Source organism: Panulirus ornatus, chromosome 25 (assembly GCF_036320965.1).
Source record: "Panulirus ornatus isolate Po-2019 chromosome 25, ASM3632096v1, whole genome shotgun sequence".
Lineage (NCBI taxonomy): Eukaryota > Metazoa > Arthropoda > Malacostraca > Decapoda > Palinuridae > Panulirus > Panulirus ornatus.
Window position 1 is genome coordinate 20,200,975 of NC_092248.1, and position 14,440 is coordinate 20,215,414.

The window sequence follows — 14,440 nt, forward strand, 5'->3', positions numbered from 1 at the left end:
AATATGTTCTGGTATGTTTTGGGTCGTATTTTGTATTTTGTATCGTGCTTGGGATGCGCTTAGTATGTTATAGTGTGTTTTGGGATGCGCTTTGTATGTTGTAGCATATTCAGGGTTCGCTTAGTAGGTTGTAGCGTGTTTTGGATGAGCTTAGTACGTTGAAGCGTGTTCGGAATGCGTTCAGTAACTGAATTTGTAAAGTGCTTAGGCTGCTTTTAGTATGTTGTAACGTGTTTACGGTGCGCTTACTATGTTGTAGCGTGTTTAGGGTGCGCTTAGTATGTTGTAGCGTATTTACGGTGCGCTTACTATGTTGTAACGTGTTTAGGGTGCGCTTACTATATTGTAGTGTGTTTAGGGTGCCCTTAGTATGATGTAGCGCATTTATGGTGCCCTTAGTATGTTGTAGCGTGCTTAGGGTACGCTTAGTACGTTGTACCATGTTTAGGATGCATTCACTCTGTTGTAACGTGTAAGTTGTGTTATGTTTTGGAATGCGCTTAGTATGTAGTAGCATGTTCGGGTGAACTCACTAAGATCTAGCGCAATATTTTACGCTTAGCAAATTTTAACGTAATGGGCTCATACCTGTTGCGTGTTCATGTGCACATAGCATGTTGTAGAGTGATCGTGTGGACTTAGCGTGTAGTAGGGTGATGAAGCGCACTTGGCATAAGGTAGCGTTCCCTTTAAGTATGTTGTAACGTGGTGTAAGGTGATGAAGCGCACATGGCATGAGGTAGTGTGATGTAGTGTGTTCGTGTACACTCTGCTAGTTGTAGCGTGGTGATGTTCGCTAAGTGTGATGTGTGGTGGTGCTTTGCATATTACACCGTCCTGGGCTGCAATTAGCGTGCGTTAGAGTGAGCTTATTGTCTTTAGGTAGGGACCTTCTAAGTGTTGTAGTTAGCTATAGGTCTGTCTGTCTCTCCCCCTCACTTGACAGCACCGAGGTAGAGTCTGTGTAGCGTGCTGTGAGTTGTAGCGTGTGTGTGTGTGTGTGTGTGTGTGTGTGTTTACTCGTGGTGGCCAGGTGTCTGTCCCCTGCCCCTCTCTCCCATCTCGATCGATAGTACTCGCGGAGTGTGTACTACTCTCACGTCAGGGAGTACCTGTGGAATAGGAGTGCGTTCAGCGTGGTTTCAATTCACTGAGGGTGCGTTCGGATTCTGAAATACTGAGTGTGCGTTCAGCTTGTGAAATACGGAGGGTGCGTTCAGCGTGTTTTGATACGTTGAGGATGCGTTTAGGGTATTGTGATACATTAAGGGTGCGTTCATCGTTTTGTGATGCGTGTAGGGTGCGTTCAACGTGTTTTTATGTACTAAGGGTGCGTTTAGCATGTTTTCATGTATCAAGGGTGCGTTCAGCGTGTTGTGATTCATGCAGGGTGCGTTCAACGTGTATTTTTATGCACCGAGAGTGCGTTTAGCGCGTTTTGATATATTGAGTGCGTTCAGCGTATTGTGATACATTAGGGTGCGTTTAGCGTATTGTGATTATATTTGCAGAATATTTTAAGAGTGCGTCCAGTTTTCTTTTAAACTGAGAGTGCGTTTGGTGTGTTTTGATATATCAAGGGTTCGTTCAGCATGCAGTATTGTGGCATCAAGTACACGCTTAGTGTGTCTCCCTTCATAAGGAGTATGTACAGCGTGTTGTGACGATAAGAGTGCGTCAGTGTGTCAACATATTGCGAAAGTAGGGTGCGTCAAGCGTAAAGCAAGAGGGGGGACCGTGATAACGTATTGTGACAAGGAGGGTGCGTTGAGCATGTTCTAACGAACAGTAGGGGTGCATTCAGCATGTTGTCGCGAACTGTAGGGGTGATTTCAGCATGTTGTAACAGTTAGGGTGCGTTCAGCATGTTGTGACGAACAGCTGGGGTGGGTTCAGCATGTTGTGACGAGCAGTTGGGGTGGGTTCAGCATGTTGTGACGAACATTGGGGTGGGTTCAGCATGTTGTGACGAGCAGTTGGGGTGGGTTCAGCATGTTGTGACGAGCAGTTGGGGTGCGTTCAGGATGTTGTGACGAACAGTTGGGGTGGGTTCAGTATGCCGGAACAGTAGGGTTGCGTTCAGCATGTTGTGACGAACAGTTGGGGTGGGTTCAGCATGTTCTAACGAACAGTAGGGGTGGGTTCAGCATGTTCTAACGAACAGTAGGGGTGCGTTCAGCATGTTCTAACGAACAGTAGGGGTGCATTCAGCATGTTGTCGCGAACTGTAGGGATGATTTCAGCATGTTGTAACAGTTAGGGTGCGTTCAGCATGTTGTGACGAGCAGTTGGGGTGGGTTCAGCGTGGTGGAGAGTGTGGGAGGAGCGCTGCATGCTCCCAGCCAAGCGGTGTTGCTATCTGTCTAATTTTCCCCGCGTCGGCACTAGTGGGGAAGCGGGGATTGCTTCGTATTAGCGATGTAATCGGGGCTGCGATGACACGTCTGGAGCATAAAGTCGACGTTCCTTTATGTTTGTACAGGACACCGATGTTTACGGTGAGTTGCCGTAATCCTCTTAGTCTGTAGGCTTACGCCGGTCGTAACTGCCTGTTTGGCTAAACAAGCTCGTTTGATGTTATGTTACATTAGAGGCATCACAGTGAGTCCTGCCGGGCCGGGAGGATGTCCATACATACACGCTACTTAGGCGAGGGAATTAAGGTTCGCTTTGTTTATTATGGCTATTTGTCTAGTCAAGTCTCCCTAATGACTGCAGGGCAAGTAAGAGTATTAAACATAATGTGATTACTTCCTTTCTAGGGGTATTAGGCTAATGACCAAGAAGTGTATACTTAGTGCGAGTGATGGTCTGGGAAGAATATAAGCTTTGGAGGATATGCGTCTGTGTAAGGTAGGAAACTGTAGATACTATGAGGGGGTTCGAACAGAAGAGGCACCTAGTTTCTGTTGGTGCTGATGAAAAGGGGTTTTTTTTTGAGGGCATAGCTTTTCGCCTGTCTCTGTTGGCAACGAAAGGGAGGGACTTAAACGGCAGGAATACCGAACCCTTCCAATACCTTTACCTTTTTGATAACGATTCATTTCTTTATGATTTCCCGTCTTTTCTACGGACCTCTCGTCTACTTGTGCAAAGGTAGCTTTCATCTCTCACTGACCCAGCTGTCCACCGGTATTTCCATCAACTTTTTTCCGTAACTACAACTTCAATCCCACGATTCCACTGCAGAGGAGGGGTCTGCTCAAACCCTTATACTTTGTCGCTCGTCTTGTGAACTGCTACAGTCCCCTCACATCTTTTCAAAAAACACTTCCTTTCAACAGCATTCATCTTTCATCTCCTACTGTTGGTTGATCAGCTGATTACCACACATAAATCAGTCTTGAGGCGAAGTGTTCCTACGTCTAAAGGAAGGGTGATCAGTTCTGTTCTTCCACTGATGGGTTTTTTGATTCTTTGGTCAGAAGTATCTACGATTTCCTTCTACACTTTTTTTTCCTCTACGTTACTGTTTTTACCTGTTTCTCTCCTGCTGACAAAGGCACATCTCTCTCTCTCTCTCTCTCTCCTCTCTCTCTCTCTCTCTCTCTCTCTCTCTCTCTCTCTCTCTCTCTCTCTCTCTCTAGATTGTGTCTCTGACGTTTCTTGACCCCGTGATGCATCTGTTGCTAGTCCTATGCCCGTATTGTATGAACTTGGCCGGTCAACACATCACTTCGCTCCTTGTACACAGGCGTAATGTGCAAACCAGATAGCATTCCTCCTACTATTTGGAAGGAGTTTGCTTTAAAGCCTGCTCATGTGCTTACTCGTCCGCTTCACTTCTGCCCAAAACACAAAACGTTCCCTGTTATGAAACATGCATCGCCACAGCTTAACCCAGAAAAGGATGGCTTGTCCAACTTTTATCGCTAACATCTTATTGCTTTGATTTCTACTGTTTCAGGATCCTTTGAACCTCTCCTCAGTCTCCATTTCTCTAATTATCATGAAGTATATACCCATCTTCTCTATGATCGTCAGTAAAACCTTGGCCAGATGAGACCTTCCTCATATTGATAATGTCTGGTCATCCCGTTAGACTGTGTGGGAATCAGGTGTTGTAGCGTTTAATATTTTGAAGGGGATTAGCAGGGAATGGTACCGGGTATTGATCTCTAAGCTTCCCTCCTTCGGCTTTCCTCTTTCATTCTGTTCTTTCATATGACGGTTAATCGGGACGTCCCATCTCTCTCTACCAGTAGCTGTGTCCTCCAGGGCTGTGCATTGTCTCCCTTCCTCTTCCTTCTTTTCTTATTTTTATCATCGAGTTTCTTTCTTCAACAGATAACCCAATCCACTCACACGCTGACGACTCAACATTGCATTTCTCCATTCTTACCAATCCATTCCAGTTTCTCTCATTCGATCTACATCTCATCAGACAGCTAACTCTGTAAATTCAAATTTAGTCAGGTCTCCCATCTGAGACAGACGTAACCGCGTAAAGTCTAAAATTCCTAAGAATTACTTTCTTCCTGTATTTCTTCTTTCCTAAAACTACTCAATAGACATGTCTAATGTCATCGTAACAACTATCACGACTTGCTGCTTTAGACTAATATCTACCTGTACTTCCAAGAAATTAGAAGTCCATTTCAGATTGATTTGTCCTTGTGTGGTGAATTGTTCTTAGGACGGTTCTGTCTCTAAATATTTGTTTAAAAGAATCAGTCTGGGGCAGTTCGACTTAGTATCTATATCAGTCCGAACTGGGTCCTTGATCATCTTACCTTATCGGCATTAATTGTTCTTTTTCCTTCTTGTGTCGATATTACTTTCGTCCTGCTCCAAGATGTGGCAACTTTTATGCCTCCGCTACACCACATAGTATGATCGGCAACCCATATGATTACCGTTTGGCTACCTGTTAGTGGTCTGTTGCCATTTCAGTATCTAACCCACCGCCACGAAGCCTCGAAACTCGTTGCCTTTATCATTTTCATTTTCCCTGACATCTATGACCACGCCCTTTAGCACTAGCAAGTTTTTCAACTTTTTGTTTTGGCAGCTCCTAGATGATCCTTGTCCTTCCTTCTGCATCCTCTAAGGCTTTTTATGGCTTACTGAAGTCCTGGCGTTGATGAGAAATTTCCCCCTCCGTATTTGGAGCGTTGAAGATGAATCAGGAGAAACACAAAAGCATGGTGCCGGTGTGAGTACCTGAACCCGACTCAATCCCAGGAGAGACGTCAACACACGCCTGGCAGCGGCAGCAGCAGCAGCAGCATCAAAGGGCTGGCTGGGTCCTGTAGGCCAGGCTGGCCCGCGATTGGAACATCAAGATGACGTTCCCAAGTTGGAGAACTATACCACTGACTGGCGAGTCAACTCTTCTCAGGAGTTATTCCCGAAACCGATGGCCGTGTCGGGAGGGCTTCAGCTTTCTTTGTTTTTTGTTGTGGACGTTGTTACGGCCTTTTCTGTTGATCTGTTGAAGTACAGTTTCACATAATCATAAGGAGTCGTTGTTTTAATGCCTTGTAAACAACCCAATGTGTAGAATGACGCTTGGAAATTAGATCCCTATTCGATAAGCTATTATAAACTAAGCATATCCTCTTCACTGTTAGTGGTGCACGACAATCTGAACCCGTTGCGTGGCAGCAGTCCTGTGCTGGCCAGATGGAGTATAGCTACATTGCCGGCCGTACGATGCCTATCTAAACATCTGTGACTGTAGTCTTTGATGTTTCACTTCATGTTTTTTCAAAGTGGAAGTCGAAATGTGACTTTTTTCATTTTTTGTGCTAATACACACCAACGGTAGATCCAGTCTTAATAGTACGTGTGTGCCTCAGAGTCATACCACTGAGATTTTGGCAAAAAAAAAAGAATATTCTCAGGGATATATTCTGAGGAGCTGCAGCTCTTTGTATGTCATTCCCCAGACAGTTCCTAAAATTAACCATCAAATATCTCCTAAGTTACAGTCCCTTGCTATGAGAAATTCGTCTACCCTGCGCACCTGGTCTGATCACATCCTGTAATCATTAATGTTCGTCTTCAAAGGACTTCTTGAGGGGATTGTATACTGGTAGTGCTGTTAAGCAGAATTTGTCTTTAAAAATTTCCTTGAAGTGTAAGGTTTGCAATGCTCATTCTTCACTGTTGTCTCCTGAATTCTATGTGAATCTCTCAAGAGACATGCTGTACCCCTTTCCCTCCTCCATCCACTTCTTCCCCTGTCATTTCCTTCACTCTTCATCATGCTCTGTTAAGGAAGAACAATTTACGATTCAACTTCCTTTGTGAGGTTAGTCTCAACTACACCCATGATCTCTCTCTCTCTCTCTCTCTCTCTCTCTCTCTCTCTCTCTCTCTCTCTCTCTCTCTCTCTCTCTCTCTCTCTCTCTCTTGCTCGTCTCTTTCTCGTAAGCGTTTCGTTTCTTTAGAATGACTTTAATCTGTGCTATTTTACCTCTTAGTTCATACTTTTGATAACCATCCTACTGACCTGACAGTGGCTTACTAGTTTCTGGCCCTAGCTTGGCACTCACACAAGTTGTGAATGAAATCGACAACTTTACAAACAGCGTCTTCCTCGTATCTTTATAATATTTCCTCAGTCTCCTTGATTTTTCATTTACTTCGTATCTACTGATGGTGGAATATCCTCTCCTCTTTTCTCTCTTCTTCCTCAGAAGTTCATTCGTCTCATTGTCTTTCTTAACACGAGATATCTCGATCGATCTCCTCCATCTTAGGCCATGCCTCACTCCCCAGGTAATATTTAGCTGGATCTGTTACTAGTGACCTCCCTCAATTAATTTTCGTCCTCTTCTGTCTTTCATGTATTATCTTATTCTCTCTCTCTCTCTCTCTCTCTCTCTCTCTCTCTCTCTCTCTCTCTCTCTCTCTCTCTCTCTCTCTCTCTCTCTCTCTCTCTCTCTCTCTCTCTCTCTCTCTCTCTCACACACATACACCTCGGGGGGAGGAGGGATGATATTTCATGTGTGGCGGAGTGGCGAGGAGAATGGATAAAGGCAGCAAGTATGAATATATACATGTGTATATATGTATATGTTCTGTGTTTGTATATGTATGTATACTTTGAAATGTGTAGGTGTGTATAAGTGCGTGTGTGGGCGTGTATGTATATACATCTGTATGTGGGTGGGTTAGGCCATTCTTTCGTCTGTTTCCTTGCGCTACCTCGCTAACGCTGGAGACAGCGACAAAGTATAGTAAAACAAAAAATATGTGCGTATATATATATATATATATATATATATATATATATATATATATATATATATATATATATATATATATATATATGTGTGTGTGTGTGTGTGTGTGTGTGTGTGTGTGTGTGTGTGTTTTTGTGTGCGTGTGTGTTTGTCTGTGTGTGTTTATCTGCGTATCTATCTATCTTTTTGTCTGTCTATCTGTCCATCTCAATGTATAACAAAATGATTCATCATTGAGACCACCCGTCCGAAACACTTGAAAGGGACAGATCGGTGTGAGGGCATACATCCGCCAGTCTGCAGATGTTTTGACAAATGTGATGAGTATGAAGGGGGGGAGGACAGGTGCAGATACCTACACCCTCGAATGGCTAAATAAATCACCTCGATTTGGGACCTGGAATTATGAGCACAAGAAAGAATTCCATTAGAGAGAGGAGCGGATCTTATACGTGAGGTTAGAAGTTTCGATGACGGACAGTAGAGACAGATAAGAATGACTGGAAGAATGATAGACGAAAAACAGAGAAGACGAAAGATGATGGGAATAGATAGAGACGTAACCATAAGTGACATGGAAATGATAAAAAGAGAATGAGAAGAAATACAGACAGGAGACCATCAGAGACATTAGGTTATGATCCATGAGAGAGTAGAAACAGAACAGTAGATCGAAATATGTTGTCAGTAGAGACGCTGCCCTTAATAGCAAGGAACTTAACAGCATTAGACATGAAAAACTTTACGAAAAGGAGAGTGAAGTGAACGGAGAAACAGACTATCATACAAAGACATACCGAGGCCTTGGAAAATATTGTTTGGAAATGTACAAATTTAATAAATAAAAACTTTATTCTAATAATGGATCACTTTAATGAATACACGAGTGGAAAATATGTGATACTAATTAATCCAACAAGAAACATGGTTTGATTAGAGAGGCAAGATCGATATAGAATTCAACAGATAGCAAATCTTTCCGGCAGATAAGGTGAAGCTAGACGACTTGGTGTGATCCCCTTCGTGGGCAGCCAGTGTGAGGATAAGTGACATATTAATGAAGAAAATATAAACCAGCAGCGCTGGGCGTACCATTACCATACGGACCAACATAGAACTGAGACGAATGAGTTGAAACACTAACAAAAGTATGGGTGTTGCTGGGTAGTGAAGACGAACCCAAACCAACGTTGATTTGCTCAGACTTCAGCCTCCTGTAGAGTGGGAAAAGAACAGTTTGTGGTTGAAGGAATAAAGTGAAGACAGTAAGGAGGTTATTGGCACATGAAAGAGAACAGTTTGAAAAAGAGAATTAAAAATATGTCGAGATTATCGACCATATCTATGTCATCCACAGAAGTAACTGATGGACCTTCTTTCTAGAAGGGATATGACACTTGTCTCAGACATTGAAGATGATCGAACACACATTACACATGTGACTAGAGACTACAAAGCAGTAATGAATGAAGACAATTACATGTTACTAACTACCTAACCCAGCAAGTGGCCTAATTACTTTGACAAGATAATGTGGGGCGAGATTACTGAATCTGATAAGAAATACAAACTGAAATAAGATCTTACATCACAGTAACGTACACAGTAACACAACACTACTTCATAAGAGAATGAGACGGATAAAGTAATGGATACGAAGAGATGGAAAACGGTGGATGAATAAAATAAAATGGAAAAAAGAGAGAAGGAATGTTATAAACAGATAAAACGTTAGAGGCTGAAGAAAAATGAGAAAAGATCACTGTGAAATAATGGAATCTCATAGAAAACATTAGACTAATTGAGGAAAAGGGAGGACAATGCATGGAACAGAACACAAAAGCTCTGTTCTCATATATGAATGAGGCAAAGGATGAAACACCCTGAGATTGGACCTTTTTAGCGGGAATGAATTATAAAGGTGTCTCCTAAGAAAATATGCATGATGCTGAATGACCTATATAAATCAAGGACCACTGCTAAAAATATAATGTAGGTGATGAGATTTATATGATTAAATGATGAAAATTCCATTAAAGATATTGAAAGAGAATAAAGCAGCATAAATATAACATGGAATTAACTTAATGACAACTCAGTGCCACTTAAATAAATTATGAAGGTGGCCACTCAGAAAATATGCAATATGCTGAGTAGCGTGTATAAATCGGAGATCGCGACTAAGAGCAAAATATAGATGTTGAGATTTTGATGATTAATGTTCTGAATTCCATTACAGATATTGAAAGAGTTGAAAGTAACATCATTAAAACAATGTAATAACTTAAGGAAAACTTAATGCCAGGACCTGGTAGAATTCCAGTTGGCTTTCTTAAAAAGGTAGCTATGACAATGATATATCCAAAGTGCTGTTGATAAGACCAAGTACTGATCAATACAGATACACACAAACTTGAATATGTATGCAAAGGAGGATCGAAGAAGACACTATATCTGTGTATACCACTTACCTTGGCTTCACAGGTGATGAAAGTCTTTGAAAGAGTGAATACTGGAATCCCTGATCGACAGCATCTATATAAACGAAGGCCAATTTTGGTTTGAAATAGCAAACAGCCTCGATCTTTAGTTCACTACAAGGACAAACATGGTGCTCTTGTTTTTCTCGGTTTTCCTAAAGCACTTGATAGAGTAACCTACAGAGTTTTATTAGAAAAACGTAACCGAACTAAATACCAGGAGTAAGAGTTAAAGTATACCAACGAGTATTTAATTAAGAGAAAAGTGAAAGTGATAGGAAATGGATCTGTGGCTCAGGAGGAGGATATCGTCTTGGGAGTAGCACAGGGAGTGCTGTTAGCTCCGATGTTCTTCGTAATAACATCAAACACTGGCAGGAAGCAAGACAAAATACAGAGATGCTTCACAGATGGCAGGAGAGTAAGACAGCAGGACCAGATGACAAAGGGAATACAGTATGACTTGAATATAAGTTAAACATGGGAGTAAAAAAGAGAAAGTAATTGAGTTCATTGAGGAAAAAATGAGCAAGTAAGTCACGAAACAAATGATAGTTACAACTGTGATTCCCCACGACAACCCAGAAGGGAAAGACAGTGAGACGAACGTGAAAGATCTTTAGAGTCATCAGCAGCGTGAAACTTGAATTCAAGGCGCACGTTGATAGGAGAGTACTATCAAGTCAAGTAATGAGTGGTATGTTAATGAGAACGTTCAAAACGAGGGACGGAAAGCAAATGATGCGTAAATGAGATGTACGAATGAATACCAGACAATCAAGCGGAACTAAACAACTTAGAAAGAATATAAAAAAAAAAAAATTTCAGAAACAGAATCTCGGGAATGGAAAATGTGAACTATGATGTGAGGTTTAAAAAACTTAACCTGTACAGCCTAGTCAGATAATAATGGTATATGCAAAATAACTTACGCGTTACAGCAAATTGATAAATTATTAGAAATATTTTTCCTGGGGTTGCAAGCCACTCAACGAGGAAGAAGCAGAAATCTTAAGTCTGCAGTGATACCTTGGAGTAGTACGGAACATCCCTCAAACAAAATTATACGAGAAACCTGATTCAAAGATGGAAAGACGATCCACTATGCTACCTAATAGAATAAGAAGCGCGCATGGTACAACTGCAGCAACGTATGAGGGAAGATTTCACATATCGTTGAAAACAGTTCAAATGAACCCAGGACTGATGATGTAGTGGAGCAGCGAGACACAGTATTTCTCATCAAGCAAGACATGCAGTGAGCGCTACGCGTCTCTCGCTGTAAAGAGCTCGTCGTCGTATGTGCTCTCTCTCTCTCTCTCTCTCTCTCTCTCTCTCTCTCTCTCTCTCTCTCTCTCTCTCTCTCTCTCTCTCTCTCTCTCTCTCTCTCCTCTCTCTCTCTCTCTCTCTCTCATCTTTTTTTTATCTTCCTTCTTTACTGACTCCTTCTTCACCTCCCACCAGTTGCGACCTCCATGCTTTCCTTCCACCATGCGTCACTCTCATTTCCTTCCGTCCTCCTCTTCTGTCTTCTGCCACCACATGCACTTCCCAGTGTTCGGGAGCACAGACTCAGTCTCGACGGTACCTTTCATTATAAGTTGGTCTGCAGCCAATAAATGAATTGGGTACCGGCTGAAATAGTTGCCTGACGTGACTCGGTTGCTCGCTGGACCTAAAGCGGGGGTTCTTCAGTATGGCCCGTCTCTTACCCAGTCTCTCTTCACTCATCCTCTCCATATGCCCGTACCATTTTAGCGCATCCCAGTCTGCTCCCTCAGTATGATTAGTTACTGAAACTATAAAACTCCGTGACCTTTCTTACGAGGCTCCTGCAGTTTCGAGGTTGCATTGAGAGACTGAAGAGGATTAGAAAAAGGAAATGCTCCTTGGGGGCCTGCACTGTAGAGCTCGAGGGTTCTAGATGATGAAGCCTTTGTAAGTGACTGTGGCTTAGAGGTTAGCTTTTGCTTTCTATAAACAAAAGTGGCTTCCTCGGTCTGACTTCCTCGTGGACCAGGAGCTCTTGACCTCCTCATTTTGATCGAACTCATTCTTCTAGCTGGATTTGATCCCCTCCAGTACGCCATGGTTTGCTTTCCAAGCGGCTGGCACTTTATCCCAGAGAAAGCTGGCCAAGCTGTACGAATTAGTTTCCTTCCAAAGAGTGACGGGAATCCTTCCATTTTCAGTGCGAACTGGGTCCCTTCTTCAGTGTGCCTTGGGTCTCTCCTACAGTGTGACTCAAAGTCGTTTCTTCATTATAGCTTAGGTTCCCTCTTCCAGTGTGACTTGAGTTCCTCCTTCAGTTTAACTTGGGAACCCTCCCCCAGTGTGACTTCACTTCTTTCTTCAGTATGAATTGTGATCCATCCTCCACCGTGACTTGGGCTCCTCCTTCACTACAGCCACCACCCCCCCTTCCCCCCGTTTCTCCAACACCCTCCAACAAGACCCTGCTCGCTCCGCCAGTGTGTAGTATGACTTATTGACCGACCTGCCTGTTGTTGCTTCTCCTGGCCCTGTGAGAACCCTCAGAGGCGTATCGATCTGCCGCTGACACAGGCAGTCGACCAGCCCGGCGAGGCATCAAAGGGTTAATGGCTCGACTCCGTCAATCCTCAGATATCGGCCTCATGGTGCTTCAAGCTATCGGTATTACCGAAGTCGGTGATACCGACTACACGGAGTTTGATGCTAATTATCGATATCGGTGATATCGGCGTAACAGATGGTGTTGTAATCGGTATTACCGGGATTCGTAATGGCGTCGCTGAGTTTGATACTATCGGCGTTATGAATAACAGTGATATCGGCGACGTGAAGATTGGCGTAATCGGTATTATCGAGGATGGTGATATCGGCATCACGGAGGTTGATGCTTCCAGTGTTATCAGGTTCGGTGATATCGGCAGCATCAACATTTTTATACTGATATTTTCGAAGTCACTGGTATCGGTATTCCCGAGGTGAATATTACAGTCATTATTACTGATATCGGCATCATGGCGAACATTGATATCGGCGTTATTTAGACGGATGGTGACGGTGATATCGGTATCGGTGATATAGGAAGAGATGAAGACTCGTCAGCGTCGCTGGCACAGATGTTATCGGCGTAACCACACGCGTCCGAACCCATTTCCAGCCACACTCCCAACCATTTCCTCTCACGGTCTCACCCATTTCCACCTATATCTCAAACGCCTCCCCCTGTCCCTATCCCACACGTGTCCCACACTCCCACCCCACTGACAGCACCCATCACACACATACCATCCCCCACAATGAACCCATCTGCACCACTAGCGAGTGTATCGTGTATCAAATACCATTAAGGAGCGCCTAGTCCCTGGTCACCTTATAACCACTACCGGACCTTGAATGCAATGTAAAGGATAAGCAAATTGTGTCTTATTTCCGCAATGCTTCTCTCATAAGGATTCATGATTTGAATACGTGGAGGTTTAAAACATGTTTTGAGCATGTGAAATGTTGCACTATATGATAACATCACACACCGCGCACCCGCTCCCTCAAACTATCCTGGATGGCATTCTCCAATTCACCATGTCTGTGGTACTCAGCTGACCTGGTGAGCTGTGGTATGTTGTCTGGGCTAAGGAAGTGGCTAGATGTCGACTGTTCGTAGGTGGTGTGGAGCTCTCATGGCCACAGTGCGATATGAATGATGGGGACGTCAGCGTAATGACCTCACTCCCAAGTTCGTTTTCAGGCAGGGAGTTGTAATGGGTATGGATGGAAGAATGGCCGAGGTTATGGACACATTTCCAAGGACACTTTAGGTTAGGGGACGCCCGTGAGGCCACTGTGGGATGTGGGCTTTCGGTCGAGTGGGCGACATAATGGCCACATTCCCAGGGCCCTTGTCGGGCAAGGCGTCCTGATGGCCACTGTTTGGTGTAGACGGTTGGGTGGCCGGCGTAATGGCCACACTCCTGGGGCCATTCTCGGGCAGAGCGTCCTGATGGTCAATTACTTCTGCCTGAGGGCCCGCTAGAACCGTCCGACGGACAACGGCGACATGAGGAACGCTGAGCGGTGAGCTGGGCGACGGCGGCAGAGAATAGGTGCAGTGCTTGGAGAAGGGAGGGACTAGCTGCATTGCATGGGCTGGATATATGGGATTGGAGAGGAATAGCTGCAGTGCATGAGGATGGGTGTATGGAACAGGAGAGAGAATAGATGTATTGGATGGGGATTAGTGTGTTCGATAGGAGAGGAATAGTTGCAGTGGATGGGGATTGATTTGTTGGATAGGAGGGAAATGGTTGCGGTGTGTGGGAATTGGTGTGCTGGACAGGAGAGTAGTTGCAGGACCTGGGGATGAGTATGTGGGACTCAACATGGATGGAGGGAGTTACTCACTGTTAGACGTAGGACGTGATGGATAAGAAGGGATGACACCCTAAGGGATGAAGTATGTGGGCTAACGAGTATACGATTAAAAGGGCGTGTGAGAAATTTGGAATGTGTAACCCACGGGTGTGCGTAAGATGACGGGTTTCGGTGTAAAGATAACGGGTGAGATAACTGTGTACATGTGTCCCGGCTCCATAAATCTGTATTTCAGCCACACGACTGGCTGCTGCTTCCCACAGTTTCTGTTTGGAGGCCGACCACTCGAAGATTTACCGTATATAATGACGGTGAGAAGATACCAAGAGCGAGATTACGGAGGGAGGGACGGTAGATGAGTGCCAGTAGCGGTTAAGATGCGATATGTTGGGTGGGAAATGACGGTAC

At 44.0% G+C, this 14,440-nt stretch overlaps 1 protein-coding gene across 1 annotated transcript in view; it reads left to right on the top strand.

Annotated features, from left to right (window-relative positions):
- The window catches only part of LOC139757311 (uncharacterized), a 773,501-nt gene that overhangs the window by 467,558 nt on the left and 291,503 nt on the right, over positions 1-14,440 (top strand).